At 34.0% G+C, this 26857-nt stretch overlaps 1 protein-coding gene across 6 annotated transcripts in view; it reads right to left on the bottom strand.

Annotated features, from left to right (window-relative positions):
- STXBP6 (syntaxin binding protein 6) overlaps nucleotides 1–26857 on the bottom strand; it is a 339987-nt gene that overhangs the window by 255310 nt on the left and 57820 nt on the right. The window contains exon 1 of one of the 6 annotated variants that reach the window (XM_074289610.1): nucleotides 18328–18408. The exons of the other annotated variants lie outside the window; for them this stretch is intronic. The gene's annotated coding sequence lies outside the window, so the exon portion shown is untranslated. Of the gene's footprint in view, nucleotides 1–18327; nucleotides 18409–26857 lie in introns of those variants that run through there. 6 annotated transcript variants of the gene reach the window in all.

The raw sequence follows: 26857 nt of genomic DNA, 5'->3' as shown, positions 1-26857 counted from the left end.
TAACTATACAAAGATTGCACAAAAAAGCATATGTACATATGCACACTTACACAAACACACTATTTGGTGTAGAAATAAAAACAAACTCAATAGTGAAACCAGTGAGAAGAGAGAGAGAGAGAGAGAGAGAGAGAGAGAGAGAGAGAGAGAGAGAGAGAGAGAGAGAGAGAGAGAGAGAGAGAAAGAGAGAGAGAGAGAGAGAGAGAGAGAGAGAGGAGTCAAACAAGAGGATAATACAGGGAATAATAGTCCCAGTAAGCAGAACAAACTTCCTGATCCTGAAATGGATGTAAAAAAGGAAAAAGGAAAAAACAAAGCAAAGCATACTACTGGAATCTAAGGTGGGGAGTCCATTAAATGCTGATAGCTAAACAAATTGGGCTATATGGACGTAATAGAATAATATTGCACCATTAGTGTAATTTGTTTAAAAATATTATTTCAGAATGATGAGTAGATACAGTGTTGGCCCTGGAATCAGGAAGACCCAAGTTCAAATTTAGCCTCAGACATTACTGGGGTATGAGCCTTGGCAAGTCACTTAACTTCTGTCTCAATTTCCTGAAACTAGTTTTCTCCTCTAAAAAATGAGCACAGTAATAGTATCTGCCTAGTAGGGTTGCTATGAAGTTCAAATGGGATAATAATTATAAATTACTTAGCACAATTCCTGGCATATAGTAAATGCTATATAAATGTTAGCTTAAAGAAAAAGAAAAAACAAAACAAAACAAGAATGCAGACTAAAGTGAGGTTAATGAGCTTTATATAATTGGGTACCTAAATGAAATCAGGGTTTAATTGAGGTCTAGTGGCAGGTTCAGGGTATAGGGAGTCAAAGAGCTGCCCTGCAACTCCTTTGGATTCGGCACAAGGATACAGAGTTAAATGAGGTCTAGTAGCAGCACAAGAGTCCCCTGTAAAGGAATTTACAGACCCAAAAACCTAGATTGATATTAAAAAAAAAAAAAAAAAAAGTTTATTATGGGGTTTGAAAGTAAAGTCTAGTTAGTAAAGTTGAAGGTAGAGATAAGAAGGCTCCAGTCTGGCTCTTTTATAATAAAGGGTTTTGGCTACAAAATGAAGGGGCTCAGGGGTGCAGCCCCAGGTTGGCTCTGGGCTGGGTTTCAGCCAGGGTTAGAATTTGAATTGAATTCAGTGGGTTTCAGCCAAAAGCCTGTCAAAATATAAACATAGATGAAATTGTTTATGCTTGGGGTAGAGTCCCTTCCCTGAGGCAGAGTAAAAGGAGGTTTTCTCCTTTAAAGATTTTTAAGAGTTTTGGGGTTTCTTCATCAAGGAGAACCATTTATTATAATGCCGACAAGACTATGAAGAAAGATAACTTTGAAATATTTTAAAATTCTGATAGAGACAATGACCAAATACACATCTAGAAGACCTTTGATGAAATAAAGTTACTTACCTCAAGATAACGAGATTATAGGCTCATGGTATAAAATAAAATACAAAAAGGCATATTTTAAATTTGATCATTATATTTGTGAATTTGTTTTACTGACCCATGCTTAACTGCTACAAAATTTGTTTTCTTTCTGTTTCTACTGATGGAATGTGTGTCGGGGAGGTAGGAAAGTTAATAGCAGCAATACAAAAAAAAAAAAAAAAAAAAAAAAAGAGGGCCAATGAAACTTTTTTTTTTTAAATCTACAGAAAAAATTCAGAAAGAAGCTAAGACAAACAGGATAGGTAGAAGGTAATCCACTGAGTTTTTTATAATTCTTTCTTCAAAAGAAGTGGTACAGAATGAATAATTATGATTTCACAGATAATCCTCATCTGAGTTCTGCCGGGTATATAGAAATGCTCATTGTGTGGTATTTGAATTGAGAATAAAAAAGAAATTTAAAAATATTTATAAAACAAAATTATGTATATTATATTCTTCTATTGATTTACTTTTTTTTTTTTTTAATGGGAGGAGATATAGTCTGGAAGTTTACAAATACTGAGAAGATATTAGGGGAATACATTTCTATATGGCAGTATTTTTTTTAATTTTTAGTTTTTTTGAAAAATGAATTTTTAGAATGCTGACAGTTAAAGTAATGCATAATATTCTTCCTCATTAAATTTCATTTTAAAATTTTCATATGCCAATTTTGCTAATGATGAATATCTGTTTTTAAAACTATAGACTTGAGAGTAGAAAAGGAAGGCACTCAGGAAGGTCAAATTCATCTTAAGTAATGTTGATCAAAACTTATTTCCTACTAACTTTGCTTTCATTTTAGCAATTGCTCATAACTTGGTAGACTTGTCTTTGCAAACTGCTTAAATTATTAGGTCCAAAGGTTTCAGTTCTTATAGATTAAGTTAACCATTTACCTTGTCCTTGCTTACTTTGAAGTCAGTCACAGTTTTAGCATAAACCAATAATGAAGCATATACCCTTTTTTATTTGTTTTTAGTCACTTAATTACATGAGAATAGTCTCTGTCATAATATTAAAAAAGGGAAATACCAAGAAGGACATATAGGGAGAAAGAAGGAAGATAAATGGGTTAGTTTTCCTTTTTTCTTACTATCATTTTCATGGTTATTAATGGGAAATAGAGGATAGTATAACTAATGGAAATTTTGCAAAAATCCCACACATGATTTTCAACTTAATTCAAAATTCCCTCTTAGAAAGTAATTGTATAAAGATGTTTGAGTTCTTGATCTTCAGTAAAAATAAAATAAAAACAAAAATAAAAATTTCATCAAGGTATTTAAAACTGTAGAGTTGTCTAGATAAGTTTAAACTTAAAAACATTATTTTCAGAGAACTAAAATGAATATTATGCTATTTCCCAACAATACTTTATTGTCCCTTGACTCCCATAGCCAAATGTCAGATATTGCCACTTCTAAGACAAATCCTCCTGGTACACACTCTGCCTCTTCATCTGAATTTCCTACCAGATGAATTCCTATTCATCCTTTAAAGCCTTTCTCAAATGGCACCTCCTTCAATAAAACCTTGGCTGATAATCTCTGGCACATCTTCCAACCCAAACCAAACCACTTTGTTTTCTACCTCTCTGAGGCATTTAGTCCATAATATTGTGTGTTAGCATTACTAATTCCTTATTCCTGGTTCTGGTTTAAGTTCTATTATGGTAGAGCAATGTTTCAGGTGATATGGTTGATTAGAGTGCTCGGCCTGGAGTCAAAAGTACCTGAGTTCAAATTTGACCTCATACACTTATTAGCATGTGTGTGACCCTGGGTAAGTCAGTTAAACCTGTTTGCCTCAGTTTCCTCATCTGTAAAATGAACTAAAGAAGGAAATGACAAACCACTGTTTGCCAGGAAAACCCCAAATGGGGTCACAAAGAGTCAAACATGACTGAAATACTTGAACTGCTATTTTTATCCAAACTTTTAAATTTCTCCTTCCTAATCACCCCTTTCCAAGCATGCGCACGCCTGAACACACACACACACACACATATATAGAGGGGTTTAATCTAAATCCTTAATTCAGTCTGGTGTTGCTTATTCACAAGAACTATGTTAAATTCTGATGCTATCTTTTGGTCAATAGTCTTGAACAATAAACGTAAAATTAAACTTCAACTATCCAAAACCTAGATTTCCAAAAGAGTGAGATTTCTAGAATGGCTCTGTAATTTTAAGTATTATTCTCCACAGCCCCCCATTCAAATTTCTCTGCCACCAAGTCACCAAAAAAAGATAAAGCAGTCCAGAAAGAACATACAGAGTGAAGAAGAGCTGACCTGTTTTTACTGAATATGCAGTGATTAGATCATTTGTGATAGAAAGGAAAAAGCACTGTGGTCAATAGATTCTATAAAAATTCAGCATTTCTCTATAAAAACTGAAAAGTATGAATAAAAGTTGAAATGAGACAAGAAAGCATAAAAGCAAAGAGTAACAGAGATCAAGAGAAAAAATTAAAAGTAGTAATGGGAATAACAAGCACTGAGGAATTAATTAGTGATAAAACATTTATTAAGCACTTATAATATGCCAGGAATATAGGGATACAAATATAAAAGAGAAATTAGTTGCCTACCCTCAAGGCATTTTACATCCTAATAGAAGACAATACACATGGGATAGTTTTTGGTTTAGAAAGTTACAGTGATGATACATACAGTCATCAAGCAAGCAAGCATTTATAAATAATTTACTATGTGCCAGGCCCTGTGCTAGATACTAGGGATACAAATACAAAGAATGAAAAAATCCCTACCTATAATGAAGTTACATTCTAATGGAAGTGGGCAACAAATTATATACTGCCATAAAGGGAGAGATTCAGCCACTATTATTGATTACTAATTGGCAAGAGAAAAATTAGTTATGAAGATGCAATGAGAAGAAAAATGGAATAAGCATTTACATAGCGTGTGCCGGGCATTATGCTAAGTGTTTACATATATTCTCATATGATACCCAGTACAACCGTGCAAAATAGATTATTCCCCATTTTTACAATTGCTAACTGCAGCAAAGAAAAGATTAAATGACTTGCCCAGAATCATATACTCCTAGAAGGTGAATGAGGACAACTTTGAACTTCTGAACTAATTCCTTAGGAAGCATGCTTGGAGTAGGGAGGGGAAGGAAAATAAACAAATAAGTTCTTAAAGCTTGTCCCAGTATAAAGTGTCTTCTGGCATAGCAAAGTACTTCATTTGGATTCAAATATCATCCTGTCACCTGCTCTACCTGATTGGCCCCAAGTTCCCATTTATAAAATCAGAATATTGGGAAAAATGCCTTTCAAGATCCTTTCCATTTCCAAACCCACAATCCTCTGCTATACTGTCTTAACAAAATTTAAAACAAAATGAGACTGATAAAGGGTATTATGTCTATTTGAGAAGTAGCCAAGCTGAATTGAATAAGCCCCAATATAATAATTTTTAGGATAAAACTACACATGAAGACTATCTGCTAAGGAGTAAAGAAACTATGAACTGCATCAACTAGAATTGTTCATGAATTTCAATCATGTCTGACTCTAGATAACTCCATTTGGAATTTTCTTGGCAAAGATACTGGAGTAGTTTGTCATTTCCTTCTCTAAGAAGGAAAGATGAGAAAGGTAAGATGCTTTCAGGTTTGGGTCAGTCTTAAAACATGAAGAATGTATTAGGCCCTGTATCTGAGGCCAGATTTGAACTCAAGAAAAAGGAATATTTCTTCCAAACTCATCTGCCTCTAATGCTATTAACAAGCTTGAAAAATATGAATGTGAAACTCTTTATCTAAGGACTAAAGAAGCTAAATCCTGAGAGGGCTGAAAGAATTTTAAAGACTGTGGCCACTCATGAAAACTACCTACCCATAAGGTAGTGTTACTTTTGCGATCCACATTAATGATAGGAAGACCCATACCAATGAAATCCTAGTTCTTTCAAAACAGTCAAGGTACTAGGGGCAACTAGGTGGCACAGTGGATAGAGCACCACCCCTGAATTCAAGAGGACCCGAGTTCAAATCTGCTCTTAGACACTTAACACTTCCTAGCTGTGTGACCCTGGGCAAGTCACATAACCCCAGCCTCAGGTGGGGGGCGGGGGGGGGGGAACAGTCAAAGTACTTAACAATTATAAATGCCATTTTCTTTTTTCAAAGACAAATCAGATGAACTTTGTAAATAAGGCCAATGAGAAATTTCTTGTGGGTGTTTTAGTTCGTTTTTCTGTTTTGGGTAGAGTGGAGCTTAAAGCTTGGGAAGTTTTTGGGAGAGTTTTTTGTTTTGTTTTGTTTTGTTTTGGCTTTTAGGTGATTAGGATAGTAGACAATGAATATCCATGAAAAAGAGCCAATAAAAGAAAAACTGTTTCTTGTTGGTAGACAAAAGAATCATAAAAAGATTATTTTTCCCCTGCAAGACTACAAAGCAAATGGCACTCAATCAAGTTCTTTTGTTATATAAAGTATTATCAATTGGATGGAAACCAGAGAAAGAGCTTGTATAGGATTATGTTTTATAAACTCTGCTAAAAGTAGAAATAATAAATCCATGGGACATTGGCTTGGACATGAAAATATAATACTGTAATGAGAATTTTACCTTTACATAAATTCAAGGGTTGATCACACCACTGATGAAAAATTTTATGTCCTCAACTTCTAAAAATAATAACTTTCGCTTTTAAAAGTACTTCATAATTTCAAAAATCTTTTAAGTCATCTGATTTTATCCTCTAAATAATTCCAGAAATTTGGTAAGGTGGTTAGTAATACTCCCATTCTGGAAATGGAAAAAATTAGTCTCAGAATTTAAGTTAATATGCTCAGAGACAGGACTCAAACCCAAGCCCGGTGTTCTTTCTACTATAATACATGTTTATTGTTTAGTCATTTTTTTCAGTCAGGTCCAACTTCTTGTTTCCCTATCTGGGGTTTTCTTGGCAAAGCTACTGGAATAGTTTGCCATTTCTTTCTCCAGCTTATTTTATAGATAAGGAAACTGAGACAAACAAAATTTAGTGACTTATCCAGGGCCACAGAGCTAGCAATTTTCTGACTTCACATTTGAACTCAGGAAACTCTATCCCTTGTACCACTTAGCTGCCACTATGGCATCATCTCTCTCTAAAAAAGATACAAAGCAGCATCACCACTGTTTCCAGAGCTAATAGCAACTTTTTTGCATTGTATTCATATCCCCAATATCCAGGAAATGCCATGTCCATAGCAATCACTTAATGAATACCTGTCCACTGACTGCTACTTTTGGTAGGTGGCAATATATTTCAGTCACATCTCTTTGTTCTCTACCAACACGGACATTTTTCCCTGACATACTCATAGAATTCTAGATTTAAAGCTAGAAGAACTTTCAAAATCAATTCCAAGCTCATCAGTTCCCATTCCAAGGGAACTGTAGACTACAGAGTAAGAAATATACCCAAAGTCACACTCAGAGTAACAGTCAGAATTTGAATCAAGATAACATTGTTTCAATGTGACATACTTTATATTATTATTGTTTTGGTTAATTTTTTATATTTTGGAATCTGAATGTGAATTCATGAAATATTGAAAGGCTGAGTTTTCATAATTTCCTCTGGACAAACTACAAGAAGTTTGTTCTAAAGAAAGCTTTTATAATAAAGCAAAAAGATATTTAAAACCTTGAAATTAGAAGGGACCTTACCTTATCTAAACTTTTATGGCAGCAAAAATGCAAACTAACTTGGTTAAGGTCACAAAACTAAATGGCAAAATTGAGATTCCAACTCAACTCTCTTTATATGAAATCTAATCTTTTTTCAACCATTCCCTCCAGAACTTTAAGCTCTGTTCTCAGAAAAGAGATAAAGAGGGTTTTCATCTTCACAGTCCTCATGCTTGATAGAAGACAAGGGCCTAATACATTCTTCATGTTTTAAGACTGACCCAAATCTGAAAGCATAAATGGCATCCTTTAGCATCTTTTGCTGATTCATCTGAATTATTTGAGGTACCTAAGCTTGCAGTTAAAAAAAAAAAAAGTCAAGTATGTTACTTTTGCTGATATTAATATCATTAACTACTCATTTTCAGAAAACCAGTAAGAATATTCACAGTCCTAAAGGGGAACTTGGGCCTTCTTTCCCTTCCTCTTTCCCATTCTCATTTCAATTCAAAGTGCATTACTGTCTTACAAATTGCAACATTAATACAAACTGCCAACTGATTACCAACTCTCCCTTCATGGATGGCAGGTTTGCTAAGGAACTATGAGGAATCTTACTGTGAATTCAAGCATCTGTTCCAGGCACAATTTGAGGAAACTTCAGGGTCTTCTTTGCCAGTGAACAAAGATGACTTTGTGCAACCCTGTTTCACTTAAATCTAATTCATTCATGATCACTCAGTGATGTCATTAGTCCTATTTGAAAATGCAAGACAAACAACAAGATCTAATATAATAGCCTACCTCCTTAAACCAAAGAGAAAAGAAACCTTTGGGGAAAAATTTTACTTGAACAGAAGAGTTAAGATATAGGATCTAAAACTGTATCTCTAAGAGGATTTATTACAGTGCATAAGTAACAGAAAAATTGTTAGATGTTTTGAGTATATGCAGAAGATGTGAGATCCAACCCATTCTGCATTCAATTACAAGGACTACACAGAGGCAACACAACATATTGGACAGGGATCTGGACTCAAGACAAAAGATTAAGTCTTGGCTCCAATAGTTCACAAATGTGTAACAGAAGGCAAGTCACAATCTCTCTGAATCACATTTCCTTCATTTGCAAAATGGGATATTATCTACTTCACAGAATTGCAAGGAACATACTTTCAAGTAAACAACAACAACAACAGGGAAATATTTGGACAAAGCCATAATTTTGGATAAAAATAACATAAAGTGTATATCAAAAACAACAAATATGTAAATCAGGACAGAAAAGCAATACCAAGAATCACTGTGCTCCTTGAAAAACAAAAACAAAGGAATCCTATAGTGTTTAATAAACCTGAGGATCTCAGATGCGGAGAAAAACCTCATTATTTACCAAAATTTACTGAGAAAATTGGAAAGCAATCTGAGAGAAATTAATTTTAAATCAATATATATACCATGTGGACAAGAGCAGTGGTCTTGACCAAATCAAGAATGAAAATGATAATAGGACACAAAATGGGCAATTTTGATTGCTTCAAACTTAAAATTTTCTGAACAAAAATGCAATTAGAATTTAAAAGAAAACCATTATTATTAAACGGAAATTATTTTCATCAAATTTCTCTGAGAAGTTTCCAATCTAAGGTTTATAAAGGGAATTGATCATAATAAATAATAATAGCTAAAATTTATATATCATTTACTATATGCTAGGTACTGAGCTAAACACTTTACAATTATTATCTCATTTAATCCTTGCAACAACCCTGGGAGGTAAATGCTATTATTATCCACCACAACCATTTTCTTTTTTACCATTAAGTAAACTGAGGCAAAGAGAGATCCTATAGTCATATAGTTAGTAATAGTATGAGGTTGGATTTGAAGTCAAATCATCCTGACCCAAGCCAAGAATTCTATGGTTATACAAAAGTTATAGGATAGTATTGTTTTTAAAAGTGTCAAAGGAGAATTTCAGAGAACCTAAAATTTTCAAATATTGCCACAAATTGAAACCAAATAAATTAAGTTGGACCAGGAGAACAAATTATATAGTAACAATAATATAAAAACAAAAAACTTTGAAAGACTAAACAACTTTAATGTAAAGATGCAGAGTAAGACATGATTTTGGATATGGATAATATTTGGACTTTGTTTTGCTTGACTACATATTTGTTATAAATGTTTTATTTTGTTTCATTTTGTTTTTCTCAACTGAGGAGGTACAGTGGGAGGGAAAGAAAAAAAATGTTAATTCAAAGGAAGAGAACATGTATTATTAAGTACTTATTATGCACCATAAATAAAAATAACAAAGAAAAACAACTGTAGAAGCCATAAGAACTACGATTAATGCAATTACCAGTTATGACTCCAGATGTATAAGGAATCTAATTTCCCACCTCTTTATGGAGAGGTAAAGGATTAGAGGTAGAGAATAACCCATATATTTTCAGAAATAATGTGTGAATTTGTTTTGTACAAATATGCTTGTTATAAGTGAGGGCTTTATCAACTGTGCCACCTAGCAACCTACTCAAAAATTTAATTTTTAAAAAAAGAAAGAAAAATGATCACTGACGCATTGTTGGTGGAGTTATGAAATGGTCAATCATTTCTGAAATGTAGATGTAGGTGATTAATGCAAAATAGATCATGGGGGAAAAAAGCTAGAAGAGCATTTTTTTTTTTTTTTTTTTTGTTCTAGGAAAGATAAAGTGGGAGCCTCTCTACTGGAGAATGGCTGAGCCAATTATAATATATGAATGTAATGGAATATTGTTCTGCCATATGAAAAAGATGAAAAGAATAGATTAGGAAAAATCTGAGACACTTTTGAATTAAGAGCAAAGTGATCAAAACAGTAGAATAACTTATACAATAAAATTAACAAAGAAAAATAACTGTGAAGAATGTGAGAACTATGATTAATGCAATGACTAGTTACAACTCCAAAGGATGTATAAGGAATGCTATTTCCCACCTCTTTTTGAAGAGGTAATGGACTGGAGATACAGACTGAGATATATACATATATTTTTAGAAACAGTCAATGGGTGTATTTGTTTTGTACAATCTATCTTGTTACAAGTGAGGGCTTTTTACTTTTTATTTGGTGGGAGATTTATAGGAAATAAAGAAGGGATAAAAAGAACTCTAATGAATCATTAAAAGTACCCAGAAAAGGAAGTTTCAGAAGGGGACACAGACAAGTAGGGCAGTATTGGAACACATTAAATCTAAATTAAATGAAGAGAACAAAAACTGCCATAATAGAAGTTCACAATTTCATATACAAACCCTTTTTCCCCCTGTAACTATAGCAAAATGTTAATTTTATGTATATTAAGATTATATCAAATTAAAAAACTCTTAAAGGTGAATAGGATATTATTATAAGTGCCATAAGAAAGAAAGGAAAAATGTCATACATATTCCCTGAGTAGTGACTATTCATAGGATCATAAAATTTAGAAATGAGAGAAATCTTAGAAAGCATCTATTCTAATTCTCTCACTTTCCAGATAAAAAAAATTAACGACTGGAGAAGTTCAATAATTTGCCTAGAGTAATCAACAAAGCTGGAATTTGAAGCCAATTCTTTAGAATACTAATCCAGGGTTGATGACAGCATGTCCCTTCTCCAGCGTAGCAAAAACATGAGATTTGTGATACCAAGTCAATTATATAATACTCTTAAGTTTGCAATATTCTATTCCCAACAGCCATGTTACTAAAAGTATAGTAGGCAACATGGAACCTGGAACCTGAAGTGAGGCTGACCTTCAAGGAAGGTGGAGGCAGAAGTATGAAAAGAGTTCCTCACCATGAGCTCCCTAATCCAGTGAAATTACAATTTGAGGTACAGTTCCCCCCCCAAAAAAAAGTAACACCTAACATAATACTTTAAGCAGAATCCTTTTCTGAGGTTGTGTTTGTTACAAGTTCCATTTTAATTCCTGCGGTCCTCTCCAACAACCTTGTCAATCTCAACTTGCTGCCACTCAGAGAGCAGGTAAGCCTTCCTAGTTGAAGTAGTGAGGCACCTTGAGGGACAAACAAGAGACAACATGTGTAACACAAGTCAAATTATAACCACTACTTGATCACAATCTCCCCTCATATCCCAATGAAAAAGGGACAATCTTACTTTTCTGTTTGTATTCCCAGCACTAAAAACAGTGCTTTGTCTATACTTATGTACACTCCTAAATGCTTCATTAATTCGTTCATGAATAATTATCCCCATTTTTCAGGTAAAGAAACCAACTCAGATTTAAGAAACTTGTCCAGGTCACAATTAATTGCTTGAGGTAGGATTAGAATCCATCTCTCCTGACTCCAAGTTCAGTCCTCTTTCTATTAAGACATTTTACTTCTGATGATGTTTTCTCAAATGACAGAAATACATGAAGAAAAGAGATTCCATTCCTTTAATTCCAGGGAAAGGAAAATAAGCTAAGTGCCAACCTCAGAGGAAAGGATCCACAGAGATCCTCCCCAATGTTCCTTCTACAAGGGAAATTCGTTGAGATCCTGGGATTTAGAGAATAATTAATGATAACCTCCCTGCATAACATGGCCAGTGACCATGAGCATGTCACCAGATATGAATTCTAGGATTAGCCTTCAGATTGAGTCAAGACATATCTCATCAAATTCATTCAGAGACTATGCCATCTATTCCTCATTGCAACACTTTCCTATCTCTGACACTGTTGTTGGGTGGATCTTAGCCCAGCTAAGGCTGGGCTAATGCACTGGATGAACTTACCCAACAAGTTAAAATAGTCATGTGAACTTGTCTTTTCACTATGGAAGCAGGAAATGACACCTTCAAAATGTTCTCTTAAAATGAAATGACCATGAGCTCTACTTGGTGTGTGGTAGTCAAGGAATCTTCTTGAAATCAGCCAGTAAGAGAAGGAAGCAGTCATGAACATAGCTCAGGTAGGTTATGCCTAAAAGCTCTCATACCTAAGGTTAGCTTATATTCTGAATGCTTATTTCCCTCAGATCCCCAAAACAATGCTCTGTAATAGCATTTGGTACTTACCAGAACTGAGGATCAACTGACCATATCTGTTCTAAGATATCTGGTGGATATGTTTAATATAGATAGATAGATAGATATAAATGAATAGACTGAAAGCTAGCTAGAAGACAGAGATAGATAGAGATAAGATAGATAAGACAGATGGATGATAGATGAGAGACTGAGAGACAGAGACAGAATCCAGGAAGTCAATCTGTATTGTGGATAGAAGTTCAAATCCAAATTTCATTTATTCATTGCGATCTCAGGAAGGATATTTAACTACTCTAGACTTCTGTTCTCTTTTGTACAACAAAAAAGGTTAGGCCAGAATCATAGATTTAGAATTGGAAGGAACATAAAGAGGCTATCTAGTCCCCCCCCCCCCCCCATATTTGGTAGATGAAACTAAAACCACAATGAGTAATTGGGCACAGAGATAATGAATAATTATAACAAAGATTAGAATTCAGTTCCTTGTTATTCCAAAACCAGTATTCATGACTTTGCACTACACCATGTCTTTTAGATGATCTAAACAACTTCTAGGCTCACTTCTAGCTCAATTCTATTATCTTGTGTACTAGAGTTAGCTCTTGATACAAAAAGCAAAATGAAAACATGTCTTAAGCCAGACTTAAGAAATCCAGACTTTAATTCTTATTTCTAGTGACCCCAATCCATATGAATGTAGACAGATTCTATAGCTTAATTCTACCTGTATATTCTGAAAACACATAATCCCTCAAAGAGAGTGTGAGTGTGTGTGTGTGTGTGTGTGTGTGTGTGTGTATGCGATTTCTGGATTTCTAATACAAGGTTAATTCTTTTCTATGATCATTTATTTTGTTAAATACTCAATATTTTTTTTCCTACAGCAAAGCTCATTGTCTCTTAGATACAACTTTCTAGAGGACAGAGAAGCTTTACCTGCCACAATAAATCTATATAACTCTATCACATCCAAACTTATATTCTTCAATGAATGATTTTTCTGATGATAGTAATGATCATTCATTCATTCATCAGATACTTGTTATGTGACTATTGTATGCAGAAAATCTTTCCAAACTTTGAAGGAGATGGAAAATTTGGGATTAGAAACAGTCACCACTGCCATCTTTCACATATTAGAGATGAGAAAGAATTTGTAATCTTACTTTGATGACAAATGTGTTGAGTAAACTAATCACTCCAGATTAAGTCGCGCAGGAATTTATATATGTATATATATATATATATATATTTTTTTTTTTTTTCAAATGGACCTGACAATATAATAGCAAGTGCTTCAAGGTCAATGGTGTTGTTGTTGTTTAGTCATTTTTCAGTTTTGTTTGACTCTTAGTGACCCCATTTGGGGTTTTCTTTAAAAAGATACTGGAATGGATTGTCATTTTCTTCTCCAACTAATTATTTTACAGAAGTACTTTGCCTAGAGTCATACAATAATGTCTGAGATCGATTTTGAATTCAAGTCTTCCTGAAAGCCTTGTACTCTAATCTACTACTCTACCTAGCAAAGCACTTTAAAATATTATCTCATTTTATCCTTAACATCCAACAAACATAGGAAATATGTATTGTTTTATTCCTATTTTACAAATGATGATACTCATACAGACTCTTGCCCAGGATTACCCAGTTACCAAATATCTGTGGCCTGTTTTGAACTCTGGTCTTCCTGAAACACACGTCTAGTAGCTTAAATTGTTTTTTCCCCCTCCTTGTTTCATCATGTTGGCTAGGCCACCTCAGATCCAACAAAGCAGAATTCCTAGAGATACAGGTAATCACCAAGTCATTTAAATTTCCCCCAAATAAACTTAGAATGAACAGAATCCCCAGGATGAGACATGCTGTTGGCAGCATTTCATAAGGAAGAATAAGCATGCAGCAGGCCTGGAACACATCCCATCTGGCTCTAATTCCACTCAGGAGTTCTCTGGGCGGCTCTTTAGAAAGTCTATGATGGTAGCATAGGGCATAGTGCCAAGCAGTATGAGAACAGGAAGTTGCTTCAAATGGCTTCAAGAAGGAAGCTTCTCTGTAACCCGTGGCAGCCAAATATTCAGACCCTAAGCCATGGCTCTGCTCATAGGTATTCACATAAAACTATAATAAAAACTATGGCTCTATGGTTATGTTTTTCAACTTCCTTATCTACCTGTCTACTAAATGAAATGGATTCTCACAGGTGATTTAGTGAAGCAGACAAAAGTTATAATCAGGCAGGGGTTATTTCCTCCGCCTCCAATGGAACCTTTTAAAAAATCTATATTTTATTTAATTTTAGACAAGAAAATTTTGAGCAAGAAAGGACTTTAGAGATCACATAAATAATATAGAGATAAAATGAAGTAACATGTTAAAGTGCTTTATAAATCTTAAAATGCCTTACGGTTCATTATCATTATTATTATGACTAGCAGCTAATCTACCATACCACTACTATAGGTCAGGAATATGATGCCCAAGAGGGGAAAACTAGTTGTGAAAGGTCATACAAAACCTAGCTAAATAGCAGCCCTGGGGTTTAAGCCTTTGATCCCAAATCCAATGTTTTTCTTACTCCAGTACAAGTTTCCTCTCATAAAGGAGAAATTAACAGTCAACAGTGATTTATATTTACAAATTATTTTGTTTATACTAAAACAGTAATTAGACAATCTATCCAGAGCATACCCAGGTGTTTAGAAAATGCTAATATTTCAATGCAAATAAACAAGACATGTTAATGTCCTCTTCGTGGAAAAATAGGATAATAATTGTCAAAGAAATGACAGTTTTTACCTTTTCCCCCCTCATGCTCACTTGGCCCTGTAGTCAGAAAGATTTGAGTTCAAATCTAGCTGTAAACATGTGATAGCTTTGTTACTCTACCCAAATCACTTAATTTGCTTGCCTCAGTTTCCTTATTGGTAAAATGGAGATAAGTGTCTCCAGGATTGTTGTGAGGTTCAAGTGAGATAATATTTTTAAAATGCTTAGGATAGAACCTGGCATATAATAAGCCTTATATAAATAACAGCTACTGGGGTAGCTAGATGGTGCAGTGAATAGAGCATCAGCCTTGGAGTCAAGGGGAATCAAATTCAAATCCAACCTCATACACTTAATACTTACTAGAAAGTCATTTGATCCCAATTGCCTCACCAAAAAAAACAAAACAAAACAAAACAAACAAACATAAATATTAGCTATTGTTTTAAGTGCTGTTAACTGCTTTGAAGACTTTTGTAAACAGCATTTTTAAAATTATACATATATGTATATATATATATATATATATATATATATATATATATATATATATACATATAGCAATTAAAAATGTGTTCCTGATGCTGTGAAGTGAGTAGAACCAGATCATTGTACACAACAACAACAAAATTATACAATGATCAATTCTGATGGACATGGCTCTCATCAATAATGAGATGATTCAGGCCAGGTCCAATGGTCTTGTGATGAAGAAAGCCATCTGCACCCAGAAAGAGGACTTCGGGGACTGAGTGTAATTACAGCATAGTTTTTTCACTCTTTTTATTGTTGTTTGCTTACATTTTGTTTTTTTTTTTTTAATCTTTTTGATATGATTTTTCTTGTCAGCATAACTGTGGAAATATGTATAGAATTACATATGTTAAAATACACTGGATTACTTGCTGTCTACAAGAGGGGGTGAGAGGAAGGGAGGGAACATTTTTGGAACCCAAGGTTTTTCAAGGGTGAATATTGAAAATTATCTATGTAATATTGGATTTAACATATAATTTAACATATTTAACATGTATTGAACTAATGTAATGTCTGGACTAGCTTTCTGGAGGATCTCTGGATGGACCTTGGTCTTAGGTGGAGAAGTGATTAAATAGGTAAGCTGTAAGTGAATAAGCTGTAAGTATCTTTGCTTCAAGTATACTTTTATCAGAGTTCTGGCCCTCTACAGACTACCTGCCATCTAGGGGAGGGAGTGGAGGAAAGGAGGGGAAAATGTGGAACAGAAGGTTTTGTAAGGGTCGATGCTGAAAAAATTACCCATGCATAGGTTTTGTAAATAAAAAACATAAATAAATAAATAAATAAATAAATAAAAGAAATTTCTTTATGCATTTGTTTTGAAAAAAAAAACATATGTGTTTCTTAGTAAATCACAGAACTTCTCAGGGCCAGTTTCTATAAAAATGAGAGGACTGAACTTAATGATGTCTGAAATCTCTTTAAGGTCCTAGGAATCTCTGATTTGGGAATATCCTGTCATAAAAAAGTTAAATAAAAATAGTAGGAAAATGAACTAAACAGAGCCAGAAGACTTAAATTTGTATCTTCCTACTATGTATTTGACTCTGAGTAAGTCACTTTACCTCTCTCTGCCTCAGATTTCTCTTCTTAAAATTGGTGATAGTATTCCTTGTATTACTAAGCCTCCCCAGGTTTTTGCAAAGTAAAGTACAATGTAAAGTATAACGTGCTATACTTGTGAATTGCTATTATTAGTGTCAATTTTTAAAAACTTATTCTTATATAATTTAATGATAATAAAATAATTTTGGGTCCTAATGTTTGATATGTCAAAATAAAAGACTCCCCTTTTCAGAGTTTTTTTGATTCCTTACAGACTTGCTATCCTATTTATGGATTATCCTGACTTTTTACTTTTCCATTTTGCTCCTTTCAGCTAAAAGATAAAATATTTTCCTCCTCGCAGATAAATCCTAAAGCATTTCTTAGTGAACCCACCTAGTCTACCCTGAAGAATCAGTTGTATAGACTGAATTGCCTTCTTTCTATTGTTATCCCCATGAATGTCACAGAATGTAGACAGTACCAAATACAAAATTTGGTGATTATCCAACCAATAGATCATGAGTTTCTTGTAAAAGAGAATTCAGAAAATCAAAGATTTAGAATTAAAAGAGACTTCAAGAAAAATCTAATCTATCCCTTCATTAATAATGGCTCTGCAATATCAAAAAGCCAGTTTGTGACGCAGCTCTCTGTTCACACACAGCCAATTGTCCTGTTCATTCATCTTCAGTTTCTGTGCTCTCTTATTGGCATTCTTTAATGACTTTTACTATTCCTGCATAGTCTTCCTTTTTCCTCAGATATGAAGACTTTGTCAGGACCAAGCTACAAAGGTTTCCATTCAAAATCAAACTTAAAATATTTCAAATTCGTTATAAAGTTGGTTCCTATATTTGGAGTGAAGACCTTTATTTAGAATTAAATGATCTAGGTTCAAATTCTAGCGTTGTCATTGCCAATCTGTATAACATCAAGCAACTCTCTTTAAATTCTCTGGCACCTATGAAATAAAAAAGTAAAATAAATGATCTCTACAGTCCCTTCTAGTCCTAAATTTATTATGTCAATCGTGCACCTGTTTCAGATGGGTGACTATGAAACAAAATTATTCAGGACCTGTCATGTAATAAAAGTCCATCCTTTAGAATTCATTTCATAACATATTGCAACAGTATCTCAATCATACCTCAGCATCCATCCAATATGTCTTGCCCTAAAATAGAAGCATTCCCAGAATCCTAGTTCTTGCTCAGTCTACTTTTCGACAGATTTCTTGGGATTTCCTTTTTTTTGGGGGGGGGGGCGGTGGAGGGAGGGAGAGAGGGTCAAATTATGTTATTAAGTATCATACTAAAAGAAAAGGAGGGTTGGGAACCCTACATGGTTAATATCACCCTTACAAAGCTCTTACCATCATCCTTTGATATTTATAAAATTAGATATAAGACTAAGATAATTTTCCCATATGGGTCTCTTCTCTATCCTTAGAAATGAATCTGAAAAATATACCTAATCAGAAGTTTGAAATGAATTCCACTTCCCACTACTCCCACCACCCTGGTATATTTTAGTGGCTTTTGAGGATGGAATGAAGGGACACGAATAAGATGAAATATAAGACAAAATCACCAAAATTAAAAACTAAAATTTTGACTCTAAGTTCACATTATTTCAAACTAAGTATATACTATACATATATATTCTATCATATATTACATATGGCATATTATATAGTATCTATTATAGAGTAAATATATTATAGAGTACATACTATATATATAGCATATTACATAGTATATACTAGGTATATACTGTGCATATAAATACACCTAGTGAAAAGCAAATAAATATTAATCTACTAACTTACCTTTGAACCAGTCTTCAGGTAGTACAGCAGATCATAACCAACAGCATAACACACACAAAGCACCTATTCTCTCATGGGATCTAAGCTGTTTATGCAAGATGTAACTTTCTAAACAGCAGACCCAAAGCACAGAGAGGCGGAGCAGTGTTCAATGACAACTAAGCCCAAGATTCCTGGCATTCCCCAACCATAAATCCTAGGCTCACATCATCATACCACATGCTTGCCATGTAGTGACAGGTCTATACAGTGATTTTGTTTCACAGGCATTTTCTATAACTGTTCTGAAACCAAAGTCATAAATACCAACAAAATAAAATGGAGATATGACTTATAATAGACTCATGAACTTTCAAAAACCAGTTCTACAAAGCTTTTTTTACTTACACTATGACATTCTCTAGTACTACATAATATATCAAACATAGTTAATTCAATGAAATGCAGAAAAGGGCATACATATTTCTTGCCTACCACTAAATAAAACTGAATATGGAGGGAGTGGAGATTAAGGTCACCCCATTTACACAAGTGTTTCCATAATTTGGGAAAGAACACTGCATCTGAAGCCAGGGAACTTAGGTTTAAATCCTGACTCCCATATTCCTACTTGCATGACTTGGACAAATCATTTATTCTCTCTATGGCTCATTTGACTCATCTGTAAAATGATAGGCTTGAAAGAGATGGCCTTTGACATTCTTTCCAGCTCAAATCTATGATACTATTATGAATGCAATTTTATTTTGAATGCAAAATAGCAAACTTGACTTCAGTAAAATATGTTCATGGGAATAAATCTTTATTTCCTATTCAAAATGCTTCTTTTCTAGCAAATATAAAGTTCTAAAAGAACCAACCCCTGTATTATTTGAATATTCCTGACATCTTTCCACTCTTTCTAAGCCTTAGGGATCTCACTAACAAAATAATTATGAGCCACCTGCCCCTGTCTGAGAACTTGTTCCAGATTTCCTCAATAAGGTGACTCTTTCTAACCTAACAGCTGAGGCTTCCTGATGTTTCCTAACTTAGTTTAATCAACATACCAAGGAGTCACCTGAAGGAAGGCCTTTAATAACGTAATATCACTCTCTTATATAGTAATACAAATTGCCTTGGGAGCACACATAGTTTCTTCTTATGAAATGTTTTCCAATTTTAGGCAACAACATCTAGTTATTAATAACTAATAACACAAGATAAATAGAAAGTTAATTATTCTTTAATGGAGATGGTTAAGGCTGTCTTATAGTGAAAAGAAAGAAAAGTCATCTTTGAATTGGGAAATCTGAGTCCTAGCCTCAGGTCCACTCCATCAAGCAGCTTTTTTTTTCTGAGCATGGAATTTCCTCCACTTATAAACAAAAAATGAGCAGCTAGGTGGCACAATGGATAAAGTACAAGGCCTGGAATCAGAATTCATCTACCTAAGTTCAAATATAGAATCAAACACCTACTGATGTGTGACTCTAGGAAAATCATTTAACCCTATTTGCCTCAGTTTCCTCATCTGTAAAATAAACTGGAGAAGGAAATGGCAAACTATTCCAGTATCTTTAGCAAGAGAATCCTCAATGAAGCCACAAAGAGCCAGACAAGACTGAAAACAATTGAACAACAACAATAAAATAAAATTTAAAGTGATCAGATAAGATTATTTCTAAGGTCATAGGAGCGCAGATCTAAAGCTAGAAGGGACCATAATTATAAATCATATAGTCTGTTTTATCAATGAGGAGAATGAGGCTCACTCAGTCCAAACTCTTCCAAATCTTTCAAAATCACATATGTCGTAAGGAGGAGCGCCAAAATTTGGAAAGAGCACAGGATTTATAGTCAAGACTACCAGATTCAAATCCCAGTGTTGCTACTCACTACCTGTGTCACTCTACGCCAGTCATGTCATTTATTTGGGTATCAATTTATTCATCTATAAAATGAGAAGTTTGGACTCAATAGTCTCATATCTTCTAATTTTATATCTATGATGTAGATCACCACTAAAAGGTCAATATACTTTCTACTGTATCATACTGCCTACATTCCATGATTCTAATTTACAGAGAACATAGATGTTAGATTACAGATTATAGATATAGGCTACTATGACTTTAAATGTCATGTAATCCAATCCCTTCATTTTACAGATAAATAGACTGAGGCTAGAGAGGTAAGTCAGTAACTTATCCAAGATGATTCCAGAGGATTCAAACATGTATCTACTAAATCTAAATCTAGGAAAAGAAATAACATTTTAGAGTGATGCAAAAAAATATCTTAACTGACAATAAAGAGACAGTCAATTCCAATGACTTTGGAAAGCCACAGTTAAGAAATATGTATCTTGGACAGTCATAGAAAGGGATCATGTGGCCAAGAAAGTTGAGAGTGCCAATAGCATTAAATTCAGACTATTCCCTAAAGTTTCCTTAAGTTGAAATAATGCAGTACTATTTAACAGACCCATGGTAGAAGAACCTATTTAATCATAGGTTGAACACAACAAACCATAAGACTAATAAGCAAAATTACACTAATCATCTAGGCTGTCTATTCTCTGTCTTCTATGCTCTGCATTAAAATTAGCTCTCAGCTACTTGTGTTTTCTTGTTATTATCATAAAAAACAACCAATAATTCCATATGGTTTTAAAATTTGCAAAATACAAAAAACCCCAAAAGGTAGGTGATATGTTATCCCTATTTTATAGAGGGGAAACCAAGGCTTTTTAAAAGTGATTAAATATCTTTCAGGATCACACAACTAGTTAGAAAATAGCTGAGGTTACATTTGATCTCCAGTCTTTCTGACTCCAAAGCCAGTCCTCTTTCCACTATGTCACCTAGCTGCCTGATCAAACCCTTAATCAAAGAAATCAATAGAGGAGAAGTATTCTTTAGGGCATAATTCCAAATACTCCAAGCAAGACTGGAGAAGTGGTAAGCAGGGAAAGAGGAGGATGGACAGAATCAAAAATTTTTAAAACTTCTAAAATAAACAATAATGATTTGGCCAACCTGAAGCAAGAAAAGTAAAAATGACCTCTTTTTAAACAACAACAATATAAAATTATTGATATCTTGTTTTCATATCACCTACATTTCCCTCAAAAGATCCTCCCTCCTCTCTCATTCAGAGCCACCTTTTATAACAAAAAAAAAAAAAAAACAAAAAAAAAATTCAATAAAACTAGCACATCACCATGTATTACATTACAAGAAAATTTTATATCCACAATCCCCATGAAAGGAAGCAAAGAAGCTATAGTCTCCTTTCTCCTCTTTAGGGACTAGCTTGATCATTACAATTTAATAGCATTCAGTTTGGTTTGCCTATTGTTCTTGCTATGAATATTATTTTCCTGGTTCTGCTTATTTCATTTTGCATGAAGATGAAGGGGAGAAATATAGAATTAAGGTAGCAGAGAAAAAGCAGGCTCTTTCCCAAATTCCCTTCTAAACAACTTTATAAATAATGCCAATTCTGGTACAACATAACCCGCAAAAGGATGGGGGTTAAACAATTGTCCAGTGCAAGAAAATTTAGGTCAGCCAAAAAGGTATGTCATGCTAGGGTAAGAGTGGAGTACAGTCCAGTTCAGACTGCACCAATGCAGGCCCAGCCCCAGCAAACCAGCAACCAGCCTTGGGTGTGATTGAATTAATAGCAATAGTAGCTCTCAGTGGAACTCTCAGCCCACAGCAAAAAGGGAGTAAGTCAAGTTGTCAGAAGATTACAGGATTCCTTTGCTGTCACTGGGTTCAGGATTCTATTTTCATTGTCCATATGTAGATCTGGGTCACAACCCCCCGTGAAGACAAGCACTTGCACATAAGAGCTTACAGCATCAGGGGAGCAGGGACCTTAATTATAGTTCCAGGGTCATTCAAAAACCAGAGTACAGGCCAAGAGAGCAGTGACCACACTTTTCCTTTAGATGATACCACTTTGGAAGAACTGAAAATTTTACAGAACCTCAAAAGTAACTCAGAGACCAGTAGCAAGAAAGGCCTGAAACCTGAGACAGTGACCCCTCCACCTTAGGTGGAATGAAAAATATACACTGCAAAATGAACAAACAAACAAGAATATGACTATAGAAAGTTAATAAGGTGACAAGGAAGATCAAAACAGAAACTCAGAAGACAAGTAAAAACTGCTAATCCAAAACCTCAAAGAAAGATGTGAATGGGTCTCAGGCTCATTTTGAATCATATTGAAGATGACTTCAAAGTTCTAGCTAAACTTTATTAACTTATTACTATATTTACTAAATTGAGAAGTTTTTTAAGGATAAGGAGGCAGGGCAGAGAAATAGGCACAAATTGAACCTAATTAAATGGCCACTAGCTTCTATGTCTTCTTTTCTACATATGCTGAACTCCCTGCTTTGGGATTAGCTCAAACTCAGGAAAGGAAAATATTAAGAAATGGCAGCACCACATTCTCAAAGGGAAAATGATTCCATAAATGGGATATGAACTTATTCTTTTTAGAAGCACATTCCTTCAAGATAAAGATACTTAGATAACTTGATAACAGCCTGCAATGCTGTGCAAACTTCAATTGTTTCACTTAAAAAAAAAAAAAAAAAAAAAAAAGAATATTGCATCAGTTACTACATTAATAATTAAACACGAAGAAAAGAAAAATGTTGAAAGTTTGGCATAGATAATTGTTATGTTTTCCACATGGGTCTAATTAAACATGATTTAGACTGTACTTTGCCTTTTACCCTTGCTATTAAACAAAAAAAGAAAAAAAAAAAAAAAAAAAGCTAAAGCTACCACTTTGTCCTATACTTACAAGAAAAAAAAAAAGTTATACAGAAGGTAGGACAAAGAAAATTAAGTTGAGTCATCCTATGGATGCATTTTTTTTTTCCTTTGCTTGCCATGCCAGTTGATGGCACAGTAAATAGAAAGCTGGGCCTGAAGTCAGAAAGACCTGCATGCAAATCTAATCTCAGACATTTAGTAGCTGTGAGATTCTGGGCAAATCAGAAGATCTCAAGTTGATCAAAGCCCTATCTAAACTGGAGCCATTCTTTCAGCAGTCTCATTCTACTTCTCCCCTTCAAACACAGCTTGAACCCCTTATGTGACCACCAAATTCCAATTTGTCATTATAGTTACTTGCAACTATTTTCACCCAGTAACTAGACTGAAAGCTTCTTGAAGAAGATGGCTTTGTCTAGTTTTGCATCTTCATAAACTTTACAAACTTTGATTATTAGAGGTACTAAATGTTTATTAAGTTGAATTGTGCCCCCCCAACCTGTCTTGTTATTCTAAAGATTATTTTGTAGGACTTGCCCTAAGATTTACCTAAAAGTTAACTGAAATAATAACTTAAATAAATTGATAGGATCTAAAACAAACTCACCAAAATAAGCAGCCCTTTATTTACAAAAAAATCAGGATAAGGGGCAGCTAGGTGATGCAGTGAATAGAGCACCAGCCCTGAAGTCAGGAGGACCCGAGTTCAAATCTGGTCTCAGACACTTAACACTTCCTAGCTGTGTGACCCTGGGCAAGTCATTTAACCCCAACTGCCTCAGCAAAATAAAATAAAATAAAGTAAAAAATAAAAAAAATCAGGATAAGGCACAAAGAGAAATTTCACTCAAAATAACTACAGAAGTATATAAAATATAAGAGAATCCTCTACAAAGACATATATAGAACTTATGTGAACAAAACTATAAACTACAACTTTCTTTATGGAGATAAAGATTCAATAATGAGAGAAATATTAATTCCTCATTATCGGGCCATGCCAACATAATAAAGGCTGCATATGCCCTAAAATAATATATAGATTTAGGGCTAAACAATCAACCTACTAAAGGTACAGAACTTTGCCAAATTACGATAAAATTCATATGGAAAAACAAAATGTCAAAAATCTAAAAAGACTCATATTTCCCAGCTATCTGATTTAACTTAATTTCTCGGAGACCATGTATCTATCTGGGGGAAATAGTATGTTTTTTTTTTCCCCTTTCTCCCTTTCTTCCCTATAAGAAAACTACTTTGTAAATCATAATATTTTATGTGAATATAACTTTTAATTATTTGACACGTATTTGTTCATTGGCTGTCTTCTACATCTAACTAATCATGCTCCAACTCTTTTTTTTTTTTTTTTTTTTTTTTTTTTAACTATGAATCATCTGTATTCTAATACCTATTTATACTTATTACCTAGCTGCCTTATGACTCATCTCCTAGGTCAAATTCCCCTGATTTATATCTTGGTTTTAATCTTTACACTTGCCTTAGATTAATCCATACATACAAACATAACTATAGATAATTCACAGAGTGATATACTGAAAGGGGATATATATTATTTATACACACATATAAAGATAGAGAGACAAAGGTGGAGGGACAGAGGGAGGGAGAGAAAAAGAGGGAAAGGGGAAGAAATAGAAAAGGAGATACAACAGAGAGACAGAAAAAACTGGGGGAAATAGAAAGGGCTGAAGGCAGTAAAGGAGAGATGGGGGGGGAGAATACCCCAAAAGTAGAGTGGGAAGGGCTTTGGAATGGAAGTGAAGAACATGGGTTTCAAACTTGTTTTTATTAACTCATTAGGTCTTATCTATCAACTTTAAGTTTTGGTTATCTGTAGAATACAGAAATTTTTTCTGGATTAAATAATCTTCTTCTTGCATATGTCTAACCACTGCAGTCTCATGCTCAAGAAACTAGTGACCATATTACCTATAGGAAAAAAAACAAATGCTTCAAATAGTATCTAAAGTACTTGACAATGTGGAGTTTAACTAGAAGTTTAACTAGAAGTATAGAGTAGAAGACAAGGACCTAGATTTAGCATGAGACTCAGGTTCAACTACCAACTGGAACACTTATCACCTTTGTGATCTTGCCAAGTCTTTGTTTCAGTATCTCAATCTGTAAAATGAGAATGTGGGATTAGATGATGTTTAAATTCTTTTTCAGCTCTAAATCTATAATCTTGTCCCTCCAACTTTCCAAATGTGAGATTTTAACATAGCCTCTGCAACATATATTATACTGTAGTCAAACAAGCCTCTTTGCTGTTATCCCAATTTGGTGGTATATTTTAGATCTTAGTAACCTGGTACAAACCTGCAACAGATTCTAACTGTCTTTCACTTCTTCCTTCCCTACCTTCTTTTAAGGCTAACATGTCATGAATACTTTCTCCCTCCTCAAAATAATTGTATTCTTCTTCTAAAATTGGCCACCTCACCAGTAGAATTTAAGCAATTTCAAGGCAATGATTTTTGTTTTGTTTATGTGTCCCCCTACACCCAGCAGCAGTTCTACTGAATTGTAGAAATTCTACTGAATGCAGAAATAGATGATCTCAAAGTTACATTCTAGCTTTGCTATCCTATGATTAAGAAGAATACTATATATAAAAAAGTGTAGCAATCCTGTCTCCTAATTTTTGTATGATAATATGCAAAAGTAAACCTCAAGATTATCTTATTTACAGAATTATTCTACTCTTGCAACCTTGGCAAGGCTGTATTACTCCACATCTTCCCTAAACTAAATAGAACTAAAAGGTAGATTAAGGGGACATTCATCACTTATACTTATTCCCTCCTATCTTTAGGTAAGATTTCAGGTAGAATCTTTAGCTGAAATTTACTCTGAGAAGGAGAAAAAGCACAAAAAATTAGAACACATCATTCCTAATCCTCATTTTACATACTAGTACATACTCCAGGCAACTAACTAGCTATGTGACTCACTAGATCTCAGTTTTCTGACTATAAAAAGAAGAGGACATTCTCTTCTAGATCTAACATTCAGTGATTTTCTCTGGCGTGATGAGTTCAGGATGATAAATGCCCAAAGTTCAGAAATCTCAGCCTTCTTCTGTTTCCCAGTTTAATCACTTGGGACAGTTTCTTCCTATAAAAGAGAGGTGCACTTATGTACCTATGAAGCTCTTCATGGATGCTGCCTTTTAACAAACATCCATTGGTTAATTCTAAAGTTACAATGTTTTCTTTTGTTTTGCTTTTCCCTCCAGGACCTCATTCTATTTTTATCTTCTATGAACTGGAGAAATTTATGAAAACTCTATTTTTGGCCTCATTTGTAGCTATTGCAATCTCCTTTTAAGTCTCTTATGCAATTCCACTATAGGGTACAGTGTATTTAAATCTTTGCTTAATAATGCTGAGCAATTGTAGCTAAACTGAAAATTTAAAAGCTCTAATTCATTCCTTATACCCCTGAGCCACCTTGGCCATTGGTTTGTTTATGCTCATATAATGTGAATTATCTTTAACATAAATCCAATTAAGCAAATAACTGTACCAAAAAGAAAAAAGAAATGAGGGACTAAAACACATTTTCTTTATTCAGATAGTATTTTACCTATAATGTAACATCACATTACTATATACTTTCATTATTATATATGAGTATATAACAACTCATTGTTTTTGCAACAAAAAGTTAATAACATTTTGTTCTTATTTGTAAAATACTGTACTTTGGAAAATATATTTAAA

Source organism: Sminthopsis crassicaudata, chromosome 2 (genome assembly GCF_048593235.1).
Source record: "Sminthopsis crassicaudata isolate SCR6 chromosome 2, ASM4859323v1, whole genome shotgun sequence".
NCBI lineage: Eukaryota > Metazoa > Chordata > Mammalia > Dasyuromorphia > Dasyuridae > Sminthopsis > Sminthopsis crassicaudata.
This window is presented reverse-complemented; position numbering and strand designations above follow the sequence as displayed.